General features: G+C 38.5%; 1 protein-coding gene across 1 annotated transcript in view; it reads left to right on the top strand.

Moving 5' to 3' along the window:
* The first annotated feature begins 2,363 nt into the window (after window positions 1–2,363).
* The window catches only part of MID1 (midline 1), a 633,800-nt gene continuing 608,626 nt past the window's right edge, over window positions 2,364–27,537 (top strand). The window contains exons 1-2 of the mRNA XM_054251252.2: window positions 2,364–2,606; window positions 6,765–6,886. The gene's annotated coding sequence lies outside the window, so the exon portion shown is untranslated. The remainder of the gene's footprint in view (window positions 2,607–6,764; window positions 6,887–27,537) is intronic.

Raw genomic sequence — 27,537 nt, 5'->3', positions numbered from 1 at the left:
ATGAAAGCACTCACCAGCAGTTGAGATGATGCTGGTTCCATGCTTCTTGAACAGGCTGTAGAACTGTAAGCCAAACAAACCTCTTTTCTTTATAAACTAGCCAGCCTCAGGTGTTTTGTTGTCGCGACACAAAACGGACTAAAGACAAGCTCCAGTGACTACATCCATTTTATGCTCTGCTATGCTTTGGATTCTCTTGTCTTTAGTCTTAATGTTTGTATGTTTATTTTGGATTTCCAGGGATTATTTCATATAATATCAACTAAAAATGATTTTATTTCCTCCTATCAACTTTAATGCCTCTAATTTCTTTATCCGGCATGGGCTAAGACTTTCCAGCAAAGCGTTAAATAAAGGTGGCAGTCGACATTCATAATTTTTGTGGAAAGGTGTCTAGTGTTTATCCATTAAGCATTTTGCAAACTTTTAGATTGGCATGAAGTTTTTTGTCACGTTTAGGAAGTAACCAAATATCTCTATTTTGTTATGAGTTTTTTTTACAAAATCAGCAAGTAATTTAGTAAATGAGTTTTCATAGAGGATAGCAAAGGGGCAGAGTTTCCCATCTAGGTCAAAGTAAACTGAGCCAGCACAAGCAGAGAGAGGAGTCTAGAGACAGAAGTGACCATGGGAACCTAAGTCCCTGAGGAGTAACATATAACTCAGGGAAACTTGATATTCTATGAACCATGAACTGGGAGATTCCAATGAGTAAGACCTTGGGTTCCAGGAGATGGGGAGGCCAGGGCTAACTCACAAAGGCTTATACTTTGTTTAAGGGTGAATTTATTAAGCAAATATTATACAAAATACAATGAACTGATAATAAAACATTCTATGTTCTTATATTTATGTATATAAATTTAAGTGTTTACATGTACTGATACTGAGGCACTTAAACCACTAAGATTTAGAATTCTTAAACAAAAGAGATTAGGTCGTTTGCCTTCCAAAGCCAAGGGGTGAGGGGTGGACAGGGAAGGAGACTGTTCTGGCCAGAAAGGAGATAAAATCTGAGTGAAGGAGGCTGAAGGACAAATACTTCCATTCAGGATCTAGCACTGGCAGGACTGTTTGGTGTGTAGGAATTTAGAGCTGGTTTAGTGACTACAACCTGGCCTTAAATTTAAAAAGGGGGTGGGGGTGGAGCATGGCAGGTGGTGAACTGAGGAATTTACTGTGATCTGTAAAATAAGCTTAAGTACTAACTCCATTGTGGGCAGGGAGGCAAGAAACTTCCCTTTTATGAGGTGAAGATAAGCCTCTTCAGTCTGAACTTTCCTAAATTCCACTTCTTTCTTTTCTATAAAACAAGATGATAAAGAAAATGTGGCACATATACACCATGGAATACTATGCAGTCATAAAAAAGGATGAGTTCATATCCTTTGCAGGAACATGGATGAAGCTGGAAACCATCATTCTCAGCAAACTGACACAAGAACAGAAAACCAAATGCTGCATGTTCTCATTCATAAGTAGGAGTTGAACAATGAGAACATATGCACACAGGGAGGGGAACATCACACACTGGGGCCTGTTGTGGGTAGGGGGCTAAGGGAGGGATAGCATTAGGAGAAATACCTAATGTAGATGACGGGTTGATGGGTGCAGCAAACCACCGTGGCCTGTGTATAGCTATGTAACAAGCCTGCACATTCTGCACATGTACCCCAGAACTTAAAGTATAATAATAATAGACAAAGTGAAGTACTTTATGCTATCCATCAAAAATCACTAAATGTATTTTACATCAATTTGTGAGCTTATTATGCTAGAAAAGTTTTCCTTGGCTATTTCATATGGATATATGCTCTCTCCTCAACAGTTTCTGCTTTTTGTTTTTAGAATCTCACATAGTCCGTATCTTGTTTTTCAGAGTAGATACTATCGCTGTGGCTGGCTGAGTTCTCATCTCTCTGCAACCAAGGCTAACTGGTTCTTAGGTTACCTTGATGCCACACACCGAGAGTCCTTTCTGGATTTAGTGATTGGTGCTGCTTATTTCCACCTTCTCTGAGGATGGAGCCTCAGAATAGAGACCAGGTTGAAAAATCAGTCTTTTACTTAGAACTCTGAAAACAGGTACTACATCTTATCCATCTACAACCCTGTGACCCAGAAGCCATTAATTCGACATTACCAACATACCTCCACACGAGGACTTCATAATCTTCAATGTGAGAATTGAAAAAAAAAAAAGACTTAAGCAACTTTGGTGGGGAGGAGAACGATAACCTAAATTTTAACTGTCAGAAAATCTCTAACAGAAAGATCCCAATAATTGCCACTTGGGGGAGATGGAAGTTCATGAATTGCTCTGCTAATCCCTGAGGCAACAGAGCACTTTAACTGGTTTATTTATTCAAAGCTGGAATTTGGACGTGTGAACCATCAAGCTTAGGGAAATTCCTGGATGAGGAACACAGCCCTGGGAGAAACCTACCAAAGATGGAATTAGCACCTTGGCGAACTGCCTTCAGCACAAAGAACTTTCTTTCCTTGTGCGTCTTAAGAATTTACTTCAGTTCCCTTTTGTCTGAAGCAGAGGAGGCCAAGTTAAACCGTGAAGAAGAGTGCTTATTTGTCACTACCTGCAAACACATGTAAGTGCACAGTTTAAGCAGCGTTAAGACAGCTCTCAGATACTTGGATCGGAGTTTGGGTTGGTGTGGGTGGGCCTCAGTTGGTACCTTTCCTGAGGAAAGGAGGGAGGTTATAGAGTTTATCTTAGGAAATTCTGAGTCATAGGTATCACTTGAAGTGACTAGTGAGAGGGAGTTTGGACAGGTTTAGAAAAGCACCCTGTGGAAAACAAAGGAGAGAAAAAAAATTTTCGCTGCAGGAGTAATATTGTAGCCACATGGTGGCGTGCTGTGGGCTTTATTTCTCCTTTCTGATTCCTTCGGTGATGCTTGGAACCACCGGCAGGGTAGGGGTCCTGGCATCAGATTTTGGCCAGCGGAGTCATCAAGCAATGTAAATGTTAGGGGTCCATTTTCTACTTCTGCCTGGTCTTTTTTTCCTTCCCAAGATTGCCAATAAAGTGTCATCAGCCGCCGGATGCAGCGGCTCATGCCTGCAATCCTAGCATTTTGGGAGGCCAAGGTGGGCAAATCACCTGAGGTCAGGAGTTCGAGATCAGCCTGGGCAAAATGGTGAAACCCCATCTCTACTAAAAATAATAATAATAATTTAGCAAGCATGGTGGTGTGTACCTATAATCCCAACTACTCGGGAGGCTGAGGCAGGAGAATTACTTGACCTGGGGAGGCTGAGGTTGCAGTGAGCTGAGATCGCGCCACTGCACTCCGGCCTGGGCAGCAGAATGAGATTCCATCTAAGAAAAAGTGTCATCAGCACAAGAATTTGTCCCGCTTCTACTCCAAGAAGGGACAAAGTGGACAAAGAAATGTGGAACTTAAAAAAACAAATCTAGAATGCACTTTTGTGTATAAGAAAAGACATAAACATAGCCAAGATATCAGGTTGCACCGCCTGTGTGTTAGGCTTTCCATTTCAAAAGCCCTCCATCCTGACATAGGGATGACCTAAGGGCTCTAAGATTGCAGCTAGGATAAGGACCCATGGATTCCCACACTCAGTGCCCTATGCCTTCTGGAAGTTGCTGACACATGTTTGTGAGAGACATTCAGAAAACCTGGAAGCATGTGATGTTAGTGAGACATTTTGGATTTAGAGTGAGAAGTCCAGCTTGAGTTAGCTTAAGCAGAAAAAGAAATTTGGGGATCACACCCTTGGGAAGTACAGGGGTGGGTAAAGCCTCAGGAAGGGCTGGATCCAGGTACTCTGCCTCCATCTCTTGGCCTGATACCACTTAGTGTGAAAGCCTCTCTCCCAACTTCTTTAACATTTGGGGGAATTTGCTCTGACTGGGTCACATTCTTTCTCCTAGATCAATTACTGTGTCTGGGGAGGTGAGGCAATATGATTGGCTAGGTCTAGTGTGTTGTGATTGACGGCCCACCTGAGACCACCTAAAATGGGGGAGAGGATGTTCCTCAGAGGAAATGATGCTGAACAGACAAAAGCAGCATGAATCTCCAGGCAAATCATTTGTCTGTATGGACAGGAAGATCAACAAGCTGAGAAACAGGAAGTGATCCATTAGCCAATAGTAAAATTAATCCCAATTGCTGTTTTGCTTCCTTAGATTCTAACATAGGCCTAATGAAAAGGCTCTGGATTCTTTTGTAAATAATTTGGGAAATGCCTCTATTAATTCAAAGAGGATCTTGGAACTGTTTTCTATTCACAAATGCCCATAAAGAGGAACCTGAGTTGTAATCACATGCTTCTTTTATTCCTACAATAAAGAAAGCACCAAGAGTTCAATATTGAATGCCGAAATGAAAGAAAACATTCTGTTTAATCATGAAAAGAACCAACAATTGCATTTGAGTCTAAAAGTCCTAAAATTATCCCTAGAAACCTCTTAAGGTCTACATATTATTTGCAAGGCTCCCTTAATGCAAATGATCTGCTTTCTATGTTAGTCATCAGTTATATAAAACACATGCCCCAGCATGAAACATAAACGAAAACAATAAAATTTCAAGAAACCAAGGGCCAAAAATAGCTATAGTCAATTGCTGATAAGGTGTGAGTGGAAACAGTGGGACATTCTGTTCTGAATGACAATTATCCTTGATCTTCCAGGCTGAGAGGATTGTAGGAAGTTGTTGTGTAGATGGGCAAACTTACCTAGGCCACAGGCTGGCAGCCACATCCACACACCATTCTGAGCCTAGGAGAAAAGCCCTGGGCCCAGAGGTGAGGTGGTCTGGAAAGGGCACCCTTTGGAGTCATGAAGCTCCAACTCTGGGCTCTCTGTCAGCTGTGTGATATGGATATCATGTTACTTCTCAGAGTCTCCACTGCCTCATGAGTGAAGTGACAAGAATGCTGACATTATCTCATAGAGAAAATGAACATTTCTATATTGATCTAACTCAGGAGTCAGAATATTTATTCTGTGAAGGACCAGAGAGTAAATATTTTGGGCTTTGTAGCCCATAGACTCCATGGCAACTACTGAAGTCTACATGAAAGCAACCACAATGTGTAAATGAATGGATGTGGCTGTGCTCCAATGAAAGGTTATTTACAACCTGAAGGTGGCCCTCAACTTTGGCCCAAAGGCCATAGTTTGCTGACTTCTGGTTTAATGGTTAGTTCCTCCCCATTCAGTAAGTGTTAGCAACTCCTTGCTCATCCTGTTAACCCTCCAGGCCATTGTCAGAAAACATTTTGCTGATAGGCTGAATTGTGTCCTACAAAATTCATATGTTGAAAGGCCTCACCCTTAATGTGACTTTATTGGAGATAGGGCCTTTAAAGAGGTAACTAAGGTCAAATGAGGTCATTAAGAGTAGGGCCCTTAGGGCCCTAATCCTATAGGAACTGGTGAGGACTGGTGTCCTTATAAGAGGAATAGACACCAGGGCTTGTATTCTCTCTCCACATATAGAGAAAGGACCATGAAGAACACAGTGAGAAAATACATTTCTGTTTTTTAAACCACTGTCTGTGGGATTTTGTTATGGCAGCCCGAGCAGACTAATATAATCCCCCATGAATTAGCTGGGTAAATGATGATGCCACCTTAAATTCCTTCCTTCATTTTAAAAAAATCTTTTTATAAAAATAATATTTTCATATAAAAATTTTATATCACTTTTATATAAAGCTTTATATTTTATATCTTTTTATAGTGGAGATAAAAACATCTGCCCTGCTTATGTAACACAATTTTTGTGAGGTTTAAATTGAGTAGAAAACACAAGGTGTGATACAGCACAAGTAATTACTAAGGCATTTCTGTTTCAGCTATGTCACTCATATTTGCAAATGTAAGCTAGAAGGTGAGAGAGCAAATCTGGACTCAACCGTTGAAGTCTTTTCTTTCCCTAAAGTAAATTACTTGGTCAGTGGAAAGTGGTGTTGCTATTTGTTTGCTTTTCTTCTTTTGAAAGGTGGGGAGCTACAAGGAAGCTAAGAGGTGAAAATATGTATAAAAAGGATTCTAGCTCCAGTCCAGAGTGTTTGCCTCTGCCCTTTGATGGTCAATGGAATCATTTCATTCAGTGTAGTAAATTCAGAGAAAATGTTCACGCTAAGTGAGGTGCTGTGCTGGGTATGGTAGATACAGAAGTGACAAACCACACAAAGTCTCTGCCTCCAAGGAGCTTACATTCTAGGGCAGAGGTAGAAGAGGTTGGGTTCAAAGCAGAGAACAGATGAATAAATAAAATAATTACAGAATTTGAATAATGCCAGAAAGAAAGCCGACAGAAGTAACATGGTTGGGGTCTTCATGACCATTGATCTTGCCTTTTGTCCTCTTCTCTGAACTCTGATGTCCAAGGGTTTCAAGGTCCTAGTTCCTTCTAAAGATGTTGAATCAAGATGCTGTTCTTTTTGTTAGCATCACTTCTAATGTACGATTCGCAAAAATAGTAACAACAATTATGTATTCTGGCCTGGGCACTAGTATGCTAGGCATTTTTTGGGGATAGTAAGCTTTTAAATTTAGAATAGTTTTAGATTTATAGAAAAGTCACAAAGATATACAGAAAGTTTCCATTTACCCTACCTTCATTTTGTTCATTTATTAACATCTTACATTAGTATGGTACATTTGTCACAAGCAAAAAACCAATTCTGATACAATAATATTAACCAACACCCAAGATTTATTCAGATTTCCTTAGTTTTTACCTAATATACTTTTTCTGTTCCAGGATCCTGTCTAGGATGCCACATGTTTCATTATCATATCTCCTTGGGCTCTTCTGGGCCCTGACAATTTCTCAGACTTTTCTTCTTTGTGATGACCTTGACAGCTTTGAAGAGTGCTGGTCAGGTATGTTTTAGAATGTCCCTCAGCTGGGATTCGTCTCATGTAATACATTATTTCTCATTCTCATCCTTAATCTTCAGTATAAGTATAAATTATTCATCTTTTATAGATGGAAACACTGAGACACAGAGAGGTTAAGGAGCTTCCTGAAAGTCACACAACTAGCAAATGGCAGAAGCCGTGATTCAAACTCAGTGTTGACATGACTTCAAGCCCCATACTTACTTTGCCTACCTGGTCTCAATCTGCTAAATTTCTGAGAATGGAATTGTTCCCATCAAGGCTACTAGGATGATCTCTTTATAGTTCTTTCATACACTTTTAAACAATTTGATGACATATTTAATTACATTAGAACAACTTCCCCAATCAGTTGTTTACTGAACTGGTTATTTGTGTAACTTTGTTGGTTGTATTCTTAGTACAGTTGGTTAATCCAAAAGGAATATCACTAAAAAAGTATTTGAGAGCCTGTGTTTATAGAAGCAGTTCTCAAACTGTGCTCATAAGTATCACCTGGACTGCTTGTTAGTAATGCACTTCCCTGGGTTAGGGTGACCCACTGCCCCTGTTTGCCCAGAACTGAGCAATTCCCAGGAAAGTCCCAGGCAAACCAGCGCACTTAATCACCCTACCATAGAACTCCTGTGACTCACTATGGCCCAACAAACTACTATTGAACAAACTATCGAGGAGATTATTCTAAACACACAGAAGTCTGAGATCCACTACATTAGATATGGAAATGAATTACTGGAAGAACTGATGACCAGTTTCTGAAGATATTGAAAAATTGAATTTCATCTGGTTGGGTGTATTTAACTCTGCCTGAGCCTTTTCATCTTTACCTAAGAAATGGTACTACTTCCCCAGCTCTATATTTTTAGTTAAAGTATGATGGGAGTTCCCAAAAGTTATAAAGACCCTATGAGACCAGTATTTATCCTCAAAATTCATGAATCTTCTATTAACCCTGGGTGGTGGTTCTCAAACTTTGGAAGCTCAATGGAATCACCAGGAAAAGTTTAAAAATCCCAATGCTCAGTTAAACCCTAGATCAATTTTATCAGAATATCTGGGAGTGGGAGCCAGGCACCAGTAATTTTACATTTGAGAAGCATGGATCAAAAGAAATGCTGTCCAGTAGAAATAGAATGTGAGCTGCAGTTTCCTAGTAGTCACATTTGAAAAGTAAAAGAGAAGCACATCAATTTTAAGAACATATTTAATGTAACCCAACATATCTGAAATTTTATCATTTTAACCTGTAATCATAAACTTTTCAATGACATATTTTATCTAAATGTTTTTATACTAAGTCTTTGAAATCTGGTGTGTATTTTACGCTTACAGCAATTCTCAATTTGGATGCTACATTTTCACCAGAAATACTTGATCTGTATTTAAATTCATGTATCCAAGTTGTTTCGAACATATTGAAAAGTATTCCAATAACTGAACTGAGTATGCGTTTTTAAATTTTAATTAATTAAATGTTTGAAATGCAATCTCTCAGTCTCAATAAGTACATTTCAATAGCTGAATAGATGCATGTGGCTAGTAACTTTGGAAATGGACAGCACTTCTCAAAATTTAATTTGGGCACATAAATTAGACAATCTGGTAAAACCTTAGGTTCTGTTCTGAGGTGTGGGGTGGAGCCTGAGGTTCCTCATTTCTAAAAAGTTGCCAGGTAACACTGTTGCTGCTGGGTCAGGGACAACATTTTGAGTAGCAAAGATCTGGGAGTAATATTGAATGATGGCTACTTCCACTCTTATTTCTCCACTTGCTCAGTGTTATTATCTTATTTCAGAGGCTCAATGTGGAAACAATAAGCCTTTCCTTTTTGGTTAGGAAATGTGTGTGTGAATATGTATATACATATATTATACATATGTATAAATGCATGTGTATATACGCAAATATGTGTGTATCTATACATATGTACAGATAGGTCTAAACTTGTCTGGAAGCATAAGCTGGCTCTGCCAATGTAAAGAGTACTTCAGTACCTCATGTATTATGTGCCTTCATTTTATTTTAAATTCAGTGTACACTTCTTTGGTTCACTGCAACTGACAACAGCTGAATGTTTAATCTTGATGTTGCTATGTTCATTTGTTTGCTTTTTAAAATGAATTAAGTAGGTTCCTGCATTGTGTTTCAACGTTTGAAGGTATTTAAAAAGTATTTGATGACCCAGGCTCTGGTTTTCAGTACAGTGCAGAGTAAATCCCAGTTTCATTTGTACGTGGAAATTTTGAGCTCTGGTACTTGTGTTTCTTTCTACAGATGCTTTCTCATTGTTCTTTAGACATCAGTATGGAGAGGAATTGCTCTGAAGTGCTGTTTCAATGTTTATTCAATTATTCAGTTGATTAAATTCAATTAGTTCCTCTGAGCCAAAGTTGATTTAACTGCTGTGCCAGTGTCTAAAAAATAAACCCCCAAACCTAAAATTGACAGTTCTTTTTGACGATTTATAATCTGAGAAAGTTATTTGAGCATAAATAGGAACCAAAATCATAATGAAATTGGAGAAATTGGTCATGCATCCCTTTTACTTTCTTTTAGGGGCCAATTTTTTTAGAGGGAAGCCACCGCTGTATTTAGCAGTTGTTGAAATCACATGAAGATGTGAAGGATATTCAAAACTTATGGAAAGAGCAGGCACGGTGACTCACACCTATAATCCCAGCACTTTGGGAGGCTGAGGCAGGTGGGTCACCTGAGGTCAGGATTCAAGACCAGCCTGGCCACCATGGTGAAACTCCGTCCTACCAAAAATACAAAAATTAGCCAGGCGTGGTGACAGGCACCTGTAATCCCAGCTACTCGGGAGATTGAGGCAGGAGAATGGCTTAAGTCTGGGAGGTGGAGGTTGCAGTGAGCCAAGTTCACACCACTACACTCCAGCCTAAGTGACTGAGCGAGGCTCTGTCTCAAAAAAAAAAAGTTTTGGAAAAAAATCAGGGGATGACCCATTAAAATAAAAGGAAATAAAATGAAAGATAGCAATTGGGTATATCAAGGCAGGACTGAGAGGAGAAATATTAATTTTCACTTTAATCAATTTTTAGCTATTTTATCTATTATCAGTCAAATGAAGTGGGAAAATTATATTTCTTTTTCTTTATGAGACAGAATATTTATTCTGCTTATGATTAGGTATCCCAATAAATGTAAGACTCAGCATCATCCATGAAAATGGCTACTGATTCAAAAGCTTGATTCCTTGGACTAGACACTGGAGGACTCAAAAGCCCCAAAGGAAATCAACATTCTCTTTGTTTTATTTATTTTAATTTAACCTCATGGATAACTATAGGTGAAGTTTGGCATATAATATATTTTTTGTTTCCTGTGGACCAAACTTCATTTAATAATAGATAATAACAATAGCTAACATTCATTGATTAAAATGTGTCAGGGCCTTACTAATTACTTTATATTATTATTATTATTATTTTAAAGATGGGGTTTCACCGTGATGGCCAGGCTGGTCTTGAACTCCTGACCTCAGGTGATCCACCCACCTCAGCCTCCCAAAGTGCTAGGATTACAGGCGTGAGCCACTGCGCCTGGCCTACTTTATATTATTTTTATTTAACTATCAATCATAACATCCTTATAAGTACAGTTAAAATATAATTTTTAATTAGTTAAATACATGAATGTCATATAAATACGGAATGAAAACATGCCAAACAGTCATTTCACTCATTAATGATTGGAACCATTAAAAGATTAAACTAATTCCAAGAGCATTTTGAGGAATATGGTATTTATAGACATTTTGAGGGAAAAAAAAGTGTTGAATAAGATTTTGAGGCTACATTAAAAACTGGTTAATGTCCTTCAAAGCAATAAAAGCACAGCATTTTGTATCATCTTTTCTATTTGATAGAAATTTATAAATTAACAAAACTTCAGGTCATCTAAATTCTAATTCAATAGAAAATAGAAAGTCAAACACAGGTACATTCCCTAGATAGTGAGATAACTCTTAGCACCAGTCAGTGCTCTGGTAAAATTTTGAAAGGTTATGCCACACCCTTTTAACCTTATTTAACATTTAGATAATTTTTCTTAATAAAATTATAATTATCCACATTTTACCAATGAAGAAATTGATGATTAGAGATATTAAATAACATGATAAGGGAATCACAGTAAGGGCACAGCAAAAGTAGATCCTTCTGATACTTTAACCTACTGTCTAATACCAGTTGAAAGCCATTTTTATTGGTCCAAAAAAATTGTGTGTGTGTGTGTGTGTGTGTGTGTTCAACATTGCTTAAAATAAATGGAATCAGTATTTGAGATTGAAAACCTTTATTATATGAAATTTTGTATTATGATGGTATTAGTTGCAATGATATTGGTCCTATTAAGGATTTTGTTTTGTTTTGTTTACATGTACATACATACTTACAATACTGGAATGATGCATTCTTTATAAGCAAACCAGATCACAACTAATGGTGGATAAAGAACTCAGAGTTAGAAAGTTGTACTGAAGATAGACTATAACCGGATATGATCCTGGGCTAAAAAATGAAGGAGGGAGACAGACTTTAACAGCACTGATCTGAAGAGCCTTGAGGGAAGAAAGCTGAGAAGGAAAAATCTACAAACACTGAAATCTAATTAGCTCTCACCTTTTCAATTTGAAGCTGTTCTAGTGAACCCAGCCTGTGTTCTAAATAAACAGACACCAAAAAATCATGTGAGAGCTAGAATGTTGACTCTGGGGATTCTGAATATTGAGCTGATTTATAGTATTCCAATTCTTTGATAAATGTCTAAAATGTTTGAACACTTAGGCTACCTATGATTAATTTGTATTTGATATTAGCTTTATGATGATATTGTTTACAAATCAGCATGGATTTTGTGTGAGTTATTACAAGAAAACTTTACTATTCTAACTAACTAAGGAAAGAACCACCTAACTTTATGAAACTTCTGACTAGTGGACGTTTGAAATGTATTTGTTGGCATGGTTTTCTAAAATAGGGAGTACAATAAAGTAGGTTAAAACAACATTGTATAGTGAAGGTCCCCAAGAGATCGACCTAGTTTATTTATTGTTTAAAACAAAACAGAACAAAACTAAAAATGATGGACTTGTACTTCATACCAGTATAGAATACAAAGTCCAGATTTACCCTCTTACCTGAAATAACAACAAAAAACTACACAAAATATATGAAGCAGGGATTTTCAAGACACTGATGTCAGATAATGAAGGACAGGGGTCCTTGAGAGATGATAAATAAATGATGTGAACTCTCTGATTTTCCAAGCTTACTGCCTGGAGAGAATTTCCAAGGCACCATGTTCAGGGAGAGGGTTGGTGAAGCTTGATGAACCCCTTGGTATGAGGAGATGCAGCTGATGGTCCAGGAAGAACAAGAAGGCTAAAATTCACAGAAAAGAGTACCAAGGAAGAGAGAGCTGCCCAGAAACAGAACTCTGGATACTTGCAGAATATCCATCACAGTACTGACCAGTGTATTCGTGTGAGGATGCTACCTAGAACCAGAGAAAGAATGACTTGAAAGGATTACAGGGAGTGATATGCAGCACTCACTGGCATGGGAATAGTGCCTATTCCACCAGGAAGACTTAGAAAACCTCATAATTCATGAAGCACTAGATGGTATACTCAAAAGGATCTTGCCTCAGTAGTGGGAGAGTAATTAGTTCTAAATACAGCTCTGGCCCTACCTAACACATCTTAAGAGCAAGATCCAAATGGATCAAAAAGTTAGGTAGAGACATGGAAGATATAGAAAAGACCCAATTCAAATTTCTAGAGATCAAAACTGCAGTGTTGGAGACAAAGTAGACCACATGGGAATAGTGACAGAGTAGACATTGTAAAAGAAAAGATTAGTGAATGTGAAGATATGGCAATAAAAGCTATCTAAAATAAAACATATAGAGAAATTGTTTAAATGAACAGCACATCAGTGATCTGTGTGATAACTTCACACAGCCTAAAATATATGTGCAATTGGAGTTCCTGAAGCTGGAAGAGAGATTATAGGAAACAATTTCAATACAACAATCAAACTATAAACTCACATATCTAAGTAGGTCAATAAACTTGACGCATAAAAAATAAGAAAATGACACTAAGACACATCATAATCAAATTAAAGTCATAAAAGCATCCAGAGAAATAAAGACACTAAAGATACATTACATACAGATGCATTACAGAGGAACAAAGATAAAGATGACAGCAGATAAAGAAGACAGTAGATTTGCATCTTTAAAGTACAAAAAAAAATGTCAACCTAGAATTCTATAGCAATGAGGCTATTTTTCAAAAATAAAGGTGAAAGACTTTTAGACATCCAAAGTCTGAAAGAATTTACCACCAGCAGCTCCACACTATGAGAAAGTTTAAAAAAAAATCAGGCAGAAGGAAACTGATATCAGATGGAATTATATCTACACAAAGGAAAAGAATACATTTGAAATGGTCACTATATGTGATAAATATACAAGAGTATTTTCTTACTATTTAAATTTCTTCAAGAGATCGTTGAATGCTTAAATAAAAATAATAATCCTGCAAACTGTCATTCTCAGCAAACTAACATAGGAACAGAAAACCAAACACCACATGTTCTCACTCATAAGTGGGAGTTGAACAATGAGAACGTATGGGCACAGGGAGGGGAACATCGCACACTGGGGCCTGCCGATGGGTCGGGTTCAAGGGGAGGGATAGCATTAGGAGAAATACCTAATGTAGATGACAGGTTGATGAGTGCAGCAAACCACCATGGCACATGTATACCTATGTGACAAACCTGCATGTTCTGTACATGTATCCCTGAACTTACAGTATAATAAAAAAATACTATCATATGTGTATTATAGGATAGGTAGAAGTAAATGGCAACGGTAGCACAAAGGTTGGGGAGGAGAAATGGAAATATACTATTAAAAGATTCTTATACTACATAAGAAATGGTGTAATGATCACCATTTAGCTCACTTTTTAATGGAGTTGTTTGTTTTTCTCTTGAAAACTTAAGTTCCATATAGATGCTGGATATCAGACAATGGTCAGGTGCATAGTTTGCAAATATTTTCTCCCACTCTGTAGGTTGTCTCATTACTCTGCTGTTTCTTTTGCTGTACAGAAGCTCTTAAGTTTAATTAGATCCCATTTGGCAATTTTTGCTCTTGTTGTGATTGCTTTTGGTGCCTTTGTCATGAAATCTTTGCATGTTCTTGTGTCCAGGATGGTATTGCCTAGGTTATTTTCCAGAGTTTTTAAAGTTTGTGGTTTTACATTTAAGTCTTTATTCCATCTTGAGTTGATTTTTGTATATCATGTAAGGAAGGGGTCCAGCTTCAATCTTCTGCATTTGGCTAGTCAGTTATTCCAGCACCATTTATTGAATAGAGTATTTTTCCCACTGCTTGTTTTTGTCAGATTTGTTGAAGATCAGATGGTAGTAGGTGTGTGGCCTTATTTTTGAGCTTTCTATTCTGTTCCATTGGTCTGTGTGCTTGTTTTTGTACCAGTACCATGCTGTTTTGGTTAATGTAACCCTGTAGTATGGTTTGAAGTCAGGCGACATAATGCCTCCAGCTTTGTTATTTTTGCTTATGATTGCCTTGGTTATTCAGGTTCATTTTTGGTTCCATATGAATTTTAAAATAGTTTTTTTCTAGTTTTGTGAAGAATGCCATTGGTAGCTTGACAGGAATAGCATTCAATCTGTAAATTGCTTTGAGCAGTATGGCTATTTTAATGGCATTGATTGTTCCTATCCATGAGCATGGGATGTTTTTCCATTTGTTTGTGTCATCTCTGATTTTTTCAGCAGTTTTGTAATTCTCATTGTAGACATCTTTCACCTCCCTAGTTAGCTGCATTCCTAGGTATTTTATTCTTTCTCTGATACATTTCAAAAGAAGACATACATGTGACTAACAAGCATATGAAAAGAAAGCTTAACATCACTGATCATTAGAAAAATGCAGTCAATTTGATTGGTGAGATTGCAGAGAACAGGGAACACTTATATACTATTGGTGGCAGTGTAAATTAGTTCAACCATTGTGGAAAGCAGTGTGGTAATTTCCAAAGGAGTTAAAAGCAGAACTACCATTCAACCTAGCAATCCCATCTTTGGGTATATACCCAGTGGAATATAAATCATTCTATCATAAAAGCACATGCATATGAATGTTCATTGCAGCACTATTCACAATAGTGAAGACATGAAATCAACATAAATGCCAGTCAATGACAAATTGGGAAAAGAATATGTGGTACATGTACACCATGGAATACTATGTAGCCAAAAAAAATGAGCTCATGTCTTTTGCAGGAACATGGATGGAGCTGGAGGCTACTATCCTTAGCAAACTAACGCAGGAACAGAAAACTAAATTCCACATGTTCTCACTTATAAGTAAGAGCTAAATGATGAGAACTTATGACCACAAAGAAAGAAACATCAGAAACTGGGGTCTTCTTGAGGGTGGAGGGTGGGAGGAGGGAAAGGAGCAGAAAAGATAACTATTGGGTACTGGGCTTAATACCTGGGTGATGAAATAATATGTACAACAAACCCCATGACACGAGTTTACCTATAACAAACCTTCATATGTACACCTGAACCTAAAAGTTTCTAAAAAATAACCACTTGAAGTTAGACTGTGATAAGTTAAAGATGTACACTGTGAAACTCAGATCAGTGACCAAAATAACAAAACAAAGGATTTAATGAGTATGTTAACAGAGGGGATAAAATAGAACTATAATAAATAAATAATTGAAAAGTTGGCAAAGGAAGATGAAAAAGAGAACAAAGAACAGATAGAACAAATAGAAAACAAAGAACAAGATGATATGCTTAAGCTTAATCATATTAATAATCACATCCTATGTAATTGCCTAAACATTCCAATTTAAATGCAGAGATTTTCAGATTGGATAGAAAAGCAAGATTCAACTATATGCTGCCTACAGTTAGCTAATTTTAAATATAAAGATGGAAATAGGTAAAAGTAGAGGGATGGAAAGAAACATAAGACTAGTCAAAAGAAAGCTGGAGTGGCTATATTAATATCAAACAAAGTAGACTTCATAGCAGACTATTACAAGGAGTAAGCAGCTCATTTGTGGTAGGCAGAATACTAACATGGTCTCTAAGATTCCCTCTCCTGGTGTACTAAATGCAATAGGTAATCCTTTATTGGATCTTGGATGATTTTTTGAAAGCAGTCATGAGGTACATGATTTGGTGAATATGAAGAATAAATATGGATTGTATATTAAATAATGTTATTTTAAGTAACATTTAAACATTTAATGTTTAAATAATATCAAATATTTAAAATAACATTAAGTAATATTATTTTATCAGTATTAAATTTCTCAGTATGGTATTGGTGTTGTGGTTTAGTAGGATAATAAGATAATATGCTGTTCTAAGAGATGTATGCTGAAATATTTAGGGATGAAGTACTGTGAGATCAGCTTCATCTTACTCTCAAATTGTTTTGAGAGTTAGGGGAAGAGAACAAAGCAAATATGGCAAAATATTAGCAAATGGTGAATTTAGGTATATGGTTGTTTATTTTGCTTTTCTTGCAAGTTTTCTGAAATTGGAAAAACTTAAAATGTCAGGAGAAAAATTACTTATATCTTTTTAAAAATTGAAAGTGACACCTTGAGAAGGAAATAATTTGCTAATTGATTAAAGGGAAGTGTTTAAAGCCTTATGTAACTGCTCAAATGTTCAAATAGGACTGCAGCCAGATTGGAGGAGAGCAGAGGAGATTAGGAAAAAAAAAAAAAAAGCAGCAAGGAGACTGAACCTTGGTGGGCCAATGCCTTTTCTCCATCTTTTTACTTCATGGTGATTTCCTGTCTCTGCTCAGAAACACACATCAGCCTTCCCTTGAGGTTGACTCTGGCTTTAAGACTCTGCTTAAGAATCTCAGAATATGGGCCGGGTACTCTGGCTCATACCTGTATGCCTAGTACTTTGGGAGGCCAAGATGGACAGATCACCTGAGGTCAGGAGTTCAAGACCAGCCTGGCCAAAACATGGAGAAACTCTATCTCTACTAAAAACACCCCAAAAATACAAAAATTAGCTGGGCGTAGTAGTGTGTGTATGTAGTCCCAGCTACTTGGTAGGCTGAGGTAGGAGAATTGCTTGAACCTGGGAGGCAGAGATTGTTGTGAGCCAAGATCTCGCCACTGTACTCTAGCCTGGGCAACAAGAGCAAAACCCCGTCTCAAAAGAAAAACAACTTAGTCTTAGAATCTGACAATCAGTCCTGATATGTTGGCTGTTTCTCCTGGCAAACTCCAAAGCTGACTAATTTTTGTTTAATATACCAAGGAACTTTTTACAACCAATATTTCCTGGGCCCATTCCTAGAAATTCAGATTCAGTGTGTCTGGGTTGGAGACCCAGAGATCTGTATTTTTTTGAAAGCTTTCCCAGGGATGGAAACTTTCCTTCCACTGAGTTAGAATTTCCAGGAGAGGCACTTGAGAAGGTGTATTTTTAACAAGTGTCATTGACACTTCTTATCATTAAAAGAGTTAGAGGAACACTGGCTTCTAAAAAGCCCCCATTCAAACAAGAATTCTGGTGCCTTACTCTGACATTTCAAAGATCCTGATACTCAATATCCCCAAATCTTCATTGCATTAAGGTTAAGAGAGAGAGAGAGAGAGAGGGAGAGAGAGAGAGAGAGAGAGAGAGAGAAAGAGAGAGAGAGAGAGAGAGAGAGAGAGAGAGAGAGAGAGAGAGAGAGACAGAGAGAGAGAAAGTGTGTGTGTGTGTGTGTGTGTGTTCGTGTGCGTACACCTGTATGTAGGATGGGGAGAGAATTTGGAAATGGACATTCTAGCCTGAATATTTGGGGACTTATATTGGGTGTCTTATTCAGATGATACTAACATTTCAACCATTTTCTTAAAATAAAGAATAATCTCATTATCTCTTGCCCATTAAGTCTATCATTAAGGAAAACGCTTTCTCTATTGGTTTCTTAGGAATGAGGGAGGGATTGCACTGAATCATCACACATACTATCCTTGCCCTCGACCACCAGCACACATTGAGAACTGGCTGGCCAGGAGGAGTTAGACGCTGAAGTCCTAAAATAGGCTTTTTCTTGGTACAAAGCAAAATGTGTTCATGAAGAATCTAAATCCATAAACCCCAGCCTGTAATCAACTCAGCTATCCAGCTTAGATCAAAGAGAGTTAATACATGCCTTTAGTTGTAATCTGAATGAAGATATTCCCTGTAAAATCTATTGGATTTTACAGTGAGTGGGAGAGACAGAGAGAGTCTACATTAGTTGAAGGCAAAGTTAGACTTTATACCCCTCAAGTGGACCAGGGACCAGATTTAAAGGTTAAAAAATGTGGGTCAGAGGTAGGAGGAACACAGAAGCATGGATGGATCTGTTCCCCTCCTTGAAACTCCAGACTTTAGGCTGTTTGCCTCCTTTGAGCCAGGAAACTGCCCAGAAGTGGGTGACTAGAGTAGGTGAGGCCTTGGGCTCTGTTAGGTGCCCCTGCCATTACGGAGACCTGAACTGGTTATTGCACATCACCTGGTGATGACTGGGGAATGGCAAATCCCAGCCTGGCATTCAGGATGGATAATTACCCTATTTGAGTGTTCTAGGTTCTGAGATCCCCATGAGTAGTAGAAAACTAAAGTTATAAATACTGAAAAGGGCCATGTGATCAGTTGTAGAAATGTGATTGTAATAGGTATATTTTCTTACTTGTTTGATATGAATATATCGGTACCTATTAATGAAATGTGTCCTCCATTCCTCTATCATAGACTATAAGGGGTGAGTTAAGCCTATATTTCAATATTTAAATGCAGGATAAAGAGCTATTGTGACTGAACTAGAAGACAAATAAAGATCAATCAGTTATGGATAAAACAAGAAATAGGACATTGTGGCTCCACTTTGGGGGAAAGTGTGAGTGGGTTTTGGATGTATGAAGAATAGTTGCATCAAGTAGGACAGAAGCATTATCTGGTTTACCTTATTTGAAAGTTAAAAATGGGTAAAAAGGGTGCATATGGCTGCTAGATTGACAAAGGGGCAAACTGTGGTGGATTGTCCATTGCCAAGTAGGCATTACTACCATCATTTTCTAAGAGCTCTTCTGCATTGCAGGAGAAAAGTAGAGTGCTATATATTTTCTATCCCCTTCCCTGTACGTTCTTGAGTTAGATTGCCAGAGAGAGTAATATAATCTATTTTTTGGAGGGTTGAAAGAGAAACAAGCTATTATGCTTGGAGTGGTTGCAACTAGATGGTAGGCAGGCAGGAGACTTAGAGGCTTTGCAGGGAGTGCTTGAGAACAGGATACTCTGCTGGTGCAAACTGAAACAGTTAGTGAAAGGTTTCTCAGATATTCTTGCAAGTAGGAGCAGTTTTCTGTCAAGCTTTTGCTAACCACCCACTTTGGTGAGTGCAACAAATACTTGTAGTAGTTTCTTTATTCCTAGAATGCTTAAAATGATTTTTTTTACTAAATTCAAGCTTATGCAGATACTTTGATAAAAGACACGCACATCTAAAAGGTGCATTTAAGGAAAATTCTATTGAAAGGCAAACACCATAAGATCCATGTGAGAAGTAAAGGTACTGCTAAGCACATTTTAAAATGCAAGGAACTTAAAAACCACTATAATTTTCAACTTGACCTTGAGATCTGCATGTTCCCTTAGGCTTCAGTCTGTTTTGGAGAGCCATCTACATAAGACTCCAGGGATCGGAAAACTGGCTTGTGAAGCAAATCCAGCTTTCCCATGCGGTTTTATAAATAAAATTTTATTGGGACACAACTTTGCCCACTTATTTGCATGTTGTCTATGGATGCCTTCACTACAACGGCAAAGTTGAGTGATTGTGAGAGACCATGTGGTACACAACGCCTAAAATATTTGCTATATGACCCGTTACAGAAAATGTCTGCTGATGCCTGTATTATGCAAATTCCTACTTCCTTTAAAAATTGATTCTGCCTCTGTCTTCATCAGCTTGGCTCACTTTGTGGAATTAGACTAAATAAAATTATTAATTTTTTGGCAAAGAGGTTTTGGATGCCTGGAAGAACCTTTTAATAGGCTCAAAGCACCCACTAACACTTGTAACTTGGCACAACAATGTGCCAGTTTTAAGTAGCAGAGTTCCTCCTTAATCATTTGATTACCTCTGCAGTATTTCCCTTCCTGCATTGCCTAAGGTTGATATGTATATGGTTGTTGTCTTGTATGACTCCCAGCCATCCAATCAATTCTTGGGCTTTTCTGAAGGATATTTCTGCTCTCTAATTGGACTTGTGTGTATTACAAATGCAGAGAGGATTACTCATTTCTGTTGTAATGGTTAACTACTAAAAAGAAAGGTTTAGATGTAAAAGTGGAGCATTTTGCATCTTACGTTCAATGTTTTGGAAGTAGTTGAAAAGTAATGAACACTTTACTGGAAATATAGAGAAATGATTATTAGCAAATCTAGTCAAATTTTTATTTTTTATTAATAAAATTTAATAAAAAATAAATTCTCTGGAAAGGTATAATTTAGAACACATAGCATCCATGTTATGACACTCAGAAGGGATTCTTGAACTTTCAGTTATGATGCTGCTTCTACTATAATCCAGTGAGCCTGCAAATATAGTATATAAGATAATGAATCAATTAGTAAATATTATCCATCCATGTGCACGTCATTAGTTGAGTCCAGCCCATGTTAATTTAATTCATTTTAAAACATATTCATTATATATTTATTATCTATCTATCTATCTATCTGTCTATCTATATAGCTATCTAGTTATCTATGCAGTCCCTACTATGAGCCAGGCCCCTGCTTTGATTCCTGCGCTTATGAGGACAGGATGACAATAAGGAGAGAAAAGAAAGTTCTAGAATCCCTTCTTTTGCTCAGCTATGGAGAAGTAGTATTTGTGGCTTTCACTCAAACAGCTCGAGTGTAGCTCAGTCTGGTTCCCTCCTCCGCACTTAGCTCTGGCTCATGTCCTTTTGCTGTACAGAGTAACCGAAAAAACACAGGAGAATCATTTAAAAAGAATTTTTGTTTGTGTGAAGAGTCAACTCTAAAGTTTGTATTGGACCAAAGTTAATATGGAGCAGCAGGAAGCTGCTTGCACTTTTCTTTCCAACTTCATAGTCTGATATTTATTCTTCTTGACAGGAAGATAGACTGCCAACTTTGTTTTTAATTATTTGAATAAAATCACATACATCATTCTGCCTTTTCTCGTGCTTTCCTCTGAAATCCCATCTTCTGTATAACTGATGCTGATGAAATTGCCGGTTTTGGCATTAGTGCTTCTGTCAGCCAAGTGAGATTGACTGAGTTAATCTCCATACCCAGAAATGAAGCCAGGAACACTGAGCCCCACTTCCCTCTCTCTCCCGCTTAGCCCTCTACCTCCCCTCAACTCCGTACCTGCCACCCTCCAGACATACTGCATGTCTCTGTGGCATCTAACCTGGCACCTGAATAAATATTTTCAAGTATTTTCTAATAAGTTCCTACCTTCCCACATCCCCCCTTTTCTTTTCTTTTCTTCTCTTTTCTCTTCCATTTTCTTTTTGTTCCTTCCTTTCTTTCTTTTTCTTCTTTACAAAATAGTTGAATCCTCTTTTTTGTATTCTAGTATAAACATGGAACAAATGTGTAACTCATCATAATGGACATCTGTTACATGAATAGTGGTGAGCCCATATCTCCCAGATTAATCACTGTTTCTATTCATCTGAAATTATCAACCTGTGACTTCAAGTAACTCCCTGATGAGATGGAACACACATTCTTTTCACAGATGTATAGAAATAGGAATAAATCTACAATTTGGCAAATGCACCAGATGCAGAAAACAGTGCATGCTTATAAGAAAATATCATAACTGTCTTGGACTAATATGTGGTAACTCTGAAAAAGAGGAATTTATATAGTTGAAACTTCTTGAAAATAGCCTCACCTGCATAAGTGTTTTCTAAACTCTGGCCCCAGGGGCCTGCAGTTTCCTGACAAAGTTTTCTCATGTTATTTGTTCTCCTTGGAGACTTGAAATTCCTCGTCACTTAGAAGCAAGATAGAAATTTGGAGGCTATGAAGCATAACAGAATTATCGTCTGTAGGAGCCAGGGTCCTACTGGCTACCCTTCCTTGTTGAGGCATGTTTTCAGAAAGAGTATGTTTCTGTGTGCTAGGACTGTGTATCCAAGACATCTATCATATATGGCCCATTGAGTGAGTCAGCATAAGCTAATGATTCACAGTTGTATCCCATTGCACATTTAGAGAGAATATTTTACTCATACCAGAATAAGAAGTGTCCGGTATAAAATGTTGCTAAACTTATTTATTCTATGAAATAATGCCAGCTTTTATAACGAAGTCATTTATTCCTTCAGCAGTCGTCTACTCTTCTGATCCTGGCACTGTTCTCGTTTTTAAGGAAAATGTACGAGATATAAAACTTGTATATTTTCCTCAAAAATGAATAGTCTAATAAAGGAAAAAGATTTGTCTATGCATGAGGACAGTACTGCATATGAGATCCTTTTTGATAAGTACCTTCATAGTGAAATGGTCAATCTTTCTTCAATGAGCTGGAAGCAGTGAAAAGAAATACAGAAATGACTTGAGGGAGAAGATGCCATTTTAGCAGAGTTTTGAAGGAGGGTGATTTACTGGGACCTAGGGAAGAGTTTTGGATGTAGAGTGGGAATGTGACTATCTTCCTTAGATTACTTCCTGTTTCCATTCTGCTTCTAAAGGTAAACTTAGAGTGTATAAGATGTAAGTAGGAAAATTATATAGTGAGGTCCAGGTTTGAGAGAAAGAGGTAACAGCTTAGGCCACATGAAATCTGATCATAATCTGATGGTAGGAGAAACACCAAATAGTTCACCTGTGGTTCATTACACTTGACTATGCTGAGTATAGACAAGTTATAAGAAAACTTTGACCAAAAAATGGTCAAAATTATATTTCCATGAAGTTCAATCTAACAGGTATAACATGCATGTACATGGCATAAAATCCCAGAAAACAAAATGGAGTGAAAAGTATGTCTCAATCCCATCCCTCTCCCATAGCCACCCATTTTCCTCCTCAGAGACCTCTGTTAGAGTTCTTCCAGAAGGTATTCTTGCCATATTCAAGCATTTACATAATGTAACATGTTAAAAGTGGGGACTCGTCCAGAGTCAGTTTTGGTTGAGGAATGAAGACAATGAACATCACACTCCAAGAGAACACCAGGACGATAATTCCAAGTAGATCATTGAAAACCTAAATAGAAGACTCACTGACCTGACAGATAAAAAGGTCAAGAGGACAGAGGAAAGAGGTGTTTGATAGAGGGATTTCCATGGAAGAAGTAGCACTGAGAGTCTCAAGAATGAAGGCAAGAAAACTCCTACCCCTAGCCCCAATCCTGGTGAGGGGAGCATCAGTGCAACCCACACTGAGATGTGAGGTCTGTCCCTTGAAACTGGGGAGCCCAAAGGGCTGTCACCTGACTCATCTGAGGAACCCTGAGTTGGTCTATGGTGGAGGAGAGGGGGTTCCATTTGAAAGGAAACTGCCTTCCCTCCAAAGTTGCATGGATTTTAGAGACCAGCTGTGGAGCTCGTAATAGAAATATTGGCTCTAGGTTGTTAACAGGAATCTTATAGCAGGGTGTTTCAAGTTGGTTTCTCTACTAAGCACACCATGAGAAGGAGTTTAGTGTGCACATGTCTAATAGTTTAGTGTGCACATGACCCTTGGGGTCAACACCTGGGTAAAGGAGAGGAAGAAAGCAGCATTTGCAGAGAGGGAAGGTGAGCTTCAATGTAGGCCCAGAGTCAGCCTTGGCCATTTCCATGGGGAGTTCTGGAGTAAAATGGCTCATCATAATGGTCCCACTTGGGACAAATGACAGTAATTTACCTTTGCTTTGACCAGTGGTCATTTGGGTATAGGCCACACTGGGAAGGATGTGACCTTGGCCATGGCAGCCCTCTGCTGCTAAGTTGCTGCCAGCTGAAAGCTGTCTGCCTGCAGCACTCTCAGCACAGCAAGGCTTTCCTTGAAAAGGAATCAAGATGACACATCTGAATGTTCATCATCCTAGGCAAGGGGACCTCAGCATTCGGAGGCAAATGTGCGCAATGCTAGGGCAGATGCTGAGGGGACTGGGAACAGTGAGTCAGATGAAAGCCCATGTCATATTACAGGTGTTGTGGTCAGAATGTCCCGAAGGGACCCCGTGAAAGCTTGGGTACCTGCCTCAAGAAGGCAGCCGTCCTAGAGAGTACAAATCCATCTCACAAAAGTATGAGTTAGAAGTTTTTAAACTGCTTGTATAACCAATGGCACATTTATGTTGAGCAATCTGAAAGGAGTTTATTAAAGGGTCTAGTTACAAAGGTGTGAAAACCTCAAGCGTAGGTACACTACCCATAAGTGAATGGACACTGTTGACATCCCATGCCTGAAGGGTGGAAGGGAGAGATCAGCTTCCAGGACCCAGACACAAGGAAAGCTGAGTCAAGAGGGCTACCTGACTAGGCTGTAACCTTCAGCTAACAGAGGCTGACCAAGATCACTTTGCAGCTACAACACTGGGGGAATTCCTACTTCAAACTGAATCTCCTCACTTTCTCTGATAATATGCTGGGACTCCTCATTGGAAGGCTCATTTACAAAGTTCATTTAGGTCAGCCCCCACGGGGACAGAGCCAGACCTATAAGAGAGGAGTGTACAAATCCTCTCTTCCCCTAATGGATCCAGAGAGAGGGAGAGATAGAAAGAGAGAGAGAGAGAGAGAGAGAGAGAGAGAGAGAGAGAGAGAGAGAGAGAGAGAGAGAGAGCCACTGCTTGCCCTTCCCAAGCAGCAAGTAACTGGACAGTAGCATGTGATGGCTGGAGAAAGGTGTGGAGACTGTTTTCAGATGATGGCCGAGACCACCTTTCGTGTCTATAATCTATACCACCCTGAGGTCACAATACATCAGTGCAACTTCTTACTTTTCAAGATGAGACACAAAATAAAGTGCAGTTCTTGGGTCTAATTGAATCATAGAATGGGTAGGAGAAGGTGGAGGAGTAACCTATCTCTTGGTGTTTGCTCTGGAGAGGCGAGGGGTACCATGTTTGGTTCCTCTCCTTACCGTACCTCATCCCAGTATCAAGGCTGATCTTTCTTTTCATCTCGGGTCACATGCTGGGCCACAACTTTCCTTTCACTGAAACTTCTGAATCTGAATGAAACAAATCCCCAGAATTTTAACCCTGGGCCTTAATTGTAGAAATTAATCCTGCGATATTTGAGTCTTGGGAGAAAAAGACACACTAGTGTTGCAGTTTCTGTGGTTTATTTTGTTGCTAGAGATGGATGCTTGATTCTCCATTGAGGATAAGGGCTCCTTAGTTGTGGGGGAAAAAGACAACCACAGTAATTCTTTTGGTTATGCCAAAGGGAAGTCATAACTCTAAGCCATCTGTATAATCTTCATCGTAGGTCAGAGATGTACACTCACAGGAAGCGTGCCTGAGGCTGGTAATCATGGATAAACTTTTGTTGCCTCTCTCTAGGTCCCAGGAAAATGTGTGTATAGGAGAGGCAATGGTCAAGAGACTTTCCAGGAAGAGTAGGAGGAGGTGGGAGAGGTGGGCTCAATTCTGCAATGTAATGGGCACTGGGAGCTACATGATTTTATGTCCAGTTTTATATTTTCTCTTCTGTATTACAATTCTCTCCTGCTGTGGTCAGTAAGTGTTATTAAACCCTGTATGTAGCCTGGTCTTAGCAGTACTTTCTGAAATCAAAGGAGTGGTCAGTGTCTCTGTATGGGACAAAGCTGTGAGAAGAGTTATTGCAGCCTGCTGGGAAAGCTTATGAGACATTAAGGTGCTAAATTCCAGGGCTGGCTGTAGCCTCAAGGCACCAGGCTAAATGAACTTAAGCAATAGTCAACGATTGTATTTAGGAATGTCAATGTCAAAGATACCTGGGCAGGGAAATATACTGTGACATGGAAATTTGACCACTTGTCCTGGGATATTAAAGGCAAGTGCCACAATGAAGCAGGAACACTTGGGACATCTGGATATTAATTCCAAGGAGGAACCTTAGTGGTTTCTCTAAAAGATCATCTTATCCAGCTGCTGCTTAGATATTTGTAATCAGCCTTTTGTCTTGTTGGATGGTGCTACTTACTAGAAAATTCTTCCAATGAAAGATAAATTTGAGTTCTTGACCTGCCTCTTCCTAGCTACCTGTTTAGCAAATGGTAGTCATTGATGTATATATTTAACAATTTCATAGCTCTCTGCTTCTAAATAGTGAGCCAATGAATAGATACAATAACCTATCTGCTTAAATGAAGAGAAAATGAGGTGATGATGAAGATTAGGTGAGCCCTCAAATTGGGGCTTAGCCCAGGAGGGTTCTTGGCTTTGTCCAGGAAAGAATTCGAGGGTGAACCAGTGGTGTTAGACAGTAACTTTTATTGAAGCTGCAGCATACAGCAGCAGCAGCAGAGATACTACTTCTTGTAGAGCAATGCCATCTCATAGGCAGTATGCCCAGAGTAGTAGCTTGAAGCCAGTTCTGTAGTCATATTTAAACCCATTTTTAATTATATGCAAAATAAGGAGCAGATTATGCAGAAATTTCTAGAAAAAGGGTGGTAACTTCCAGGTCATTGGGTTATTGCCATGGAAAGGTATGGTAACAACGGGATGTTGCCATGGCAATGGTAAGCTGGTGTGGCAAACTGGTAGGCATGTCTTCTGGAAAGCTGCTTACACCCCATCCCTGTTTTAGCTAGTCCTCAATGTGGTCTGAGGTCTAAGAGCCCCACCTCCAGAGTCAAGTCCTACATCCTACTTTAATTCAGAGCTATGCAAAGGAAATTAAGACCTTGACTTTGAATTGGAATGGATGTTAAATAATCCAACTCCCTGAAACACATTTAATTACTATATCCTACTATTACAAGGGAAAATGTCAGTATTTAAATGAGCCCTCAAATGTATCATAGAACTCCCTTGTAGGATGAATTATTTATGGCTACAGTTCATATTTTATTTTACTGAACCAGAATAGGTTTTCCTCCAGAAGTTTCAGAGCAAATATATCCTTCTCAACATTAGTCATATTGTCTCCAATTAAACTTTGATTGTTGCCAATTCACAGGAAATTTGGTTTGAAGAAAACATTTATAATTTTGGGATATCAATCATTGGAATGCCACAGAAGTAGAACACAGATTAAAGAAACACTTTCCAAACCAATGTCTGGATTTTGTTTGGAATTATCCTCAAAACCCCAACTCTGAAGCTTAACTGGGAATATCAAATGACTTTCCATGTCAATTATCCCTTCTATACCCTCCTTGTCCCTCCTTTTTGCTGAATAAGTTTTCTCTCTAATTATGGCATTATTCATTCAATTGAACTACCACGAAGGTGAAGCATACTGAAAACCCACGCGATGTCAGAAGTGGAAAAATCAGCTCATATTTTCAATCGTGTTATAACAAGAGATGGACTATACATTGTAGTCCATTCATGTTGCTTC

Source organism: Callithrix jacchus, chromosome X (genome assembly GCF_049354715.1).
Source record: "Callithrix jacchus isolate 240 chromosome X, calJac240_pri, whole genome shotgun sequence".
In the NCBI taxonomy this organism is placed as follows: Eukaryota; Metazoa; Chordata; class Mammalia; order Primates; family Cebidae; genus Callithrix; species Callithrix jacchus.
Note: the sequence above shows the minus strand (reverse complement) of the source record. Positions and strands in the feature narration are given on the sequence as shown.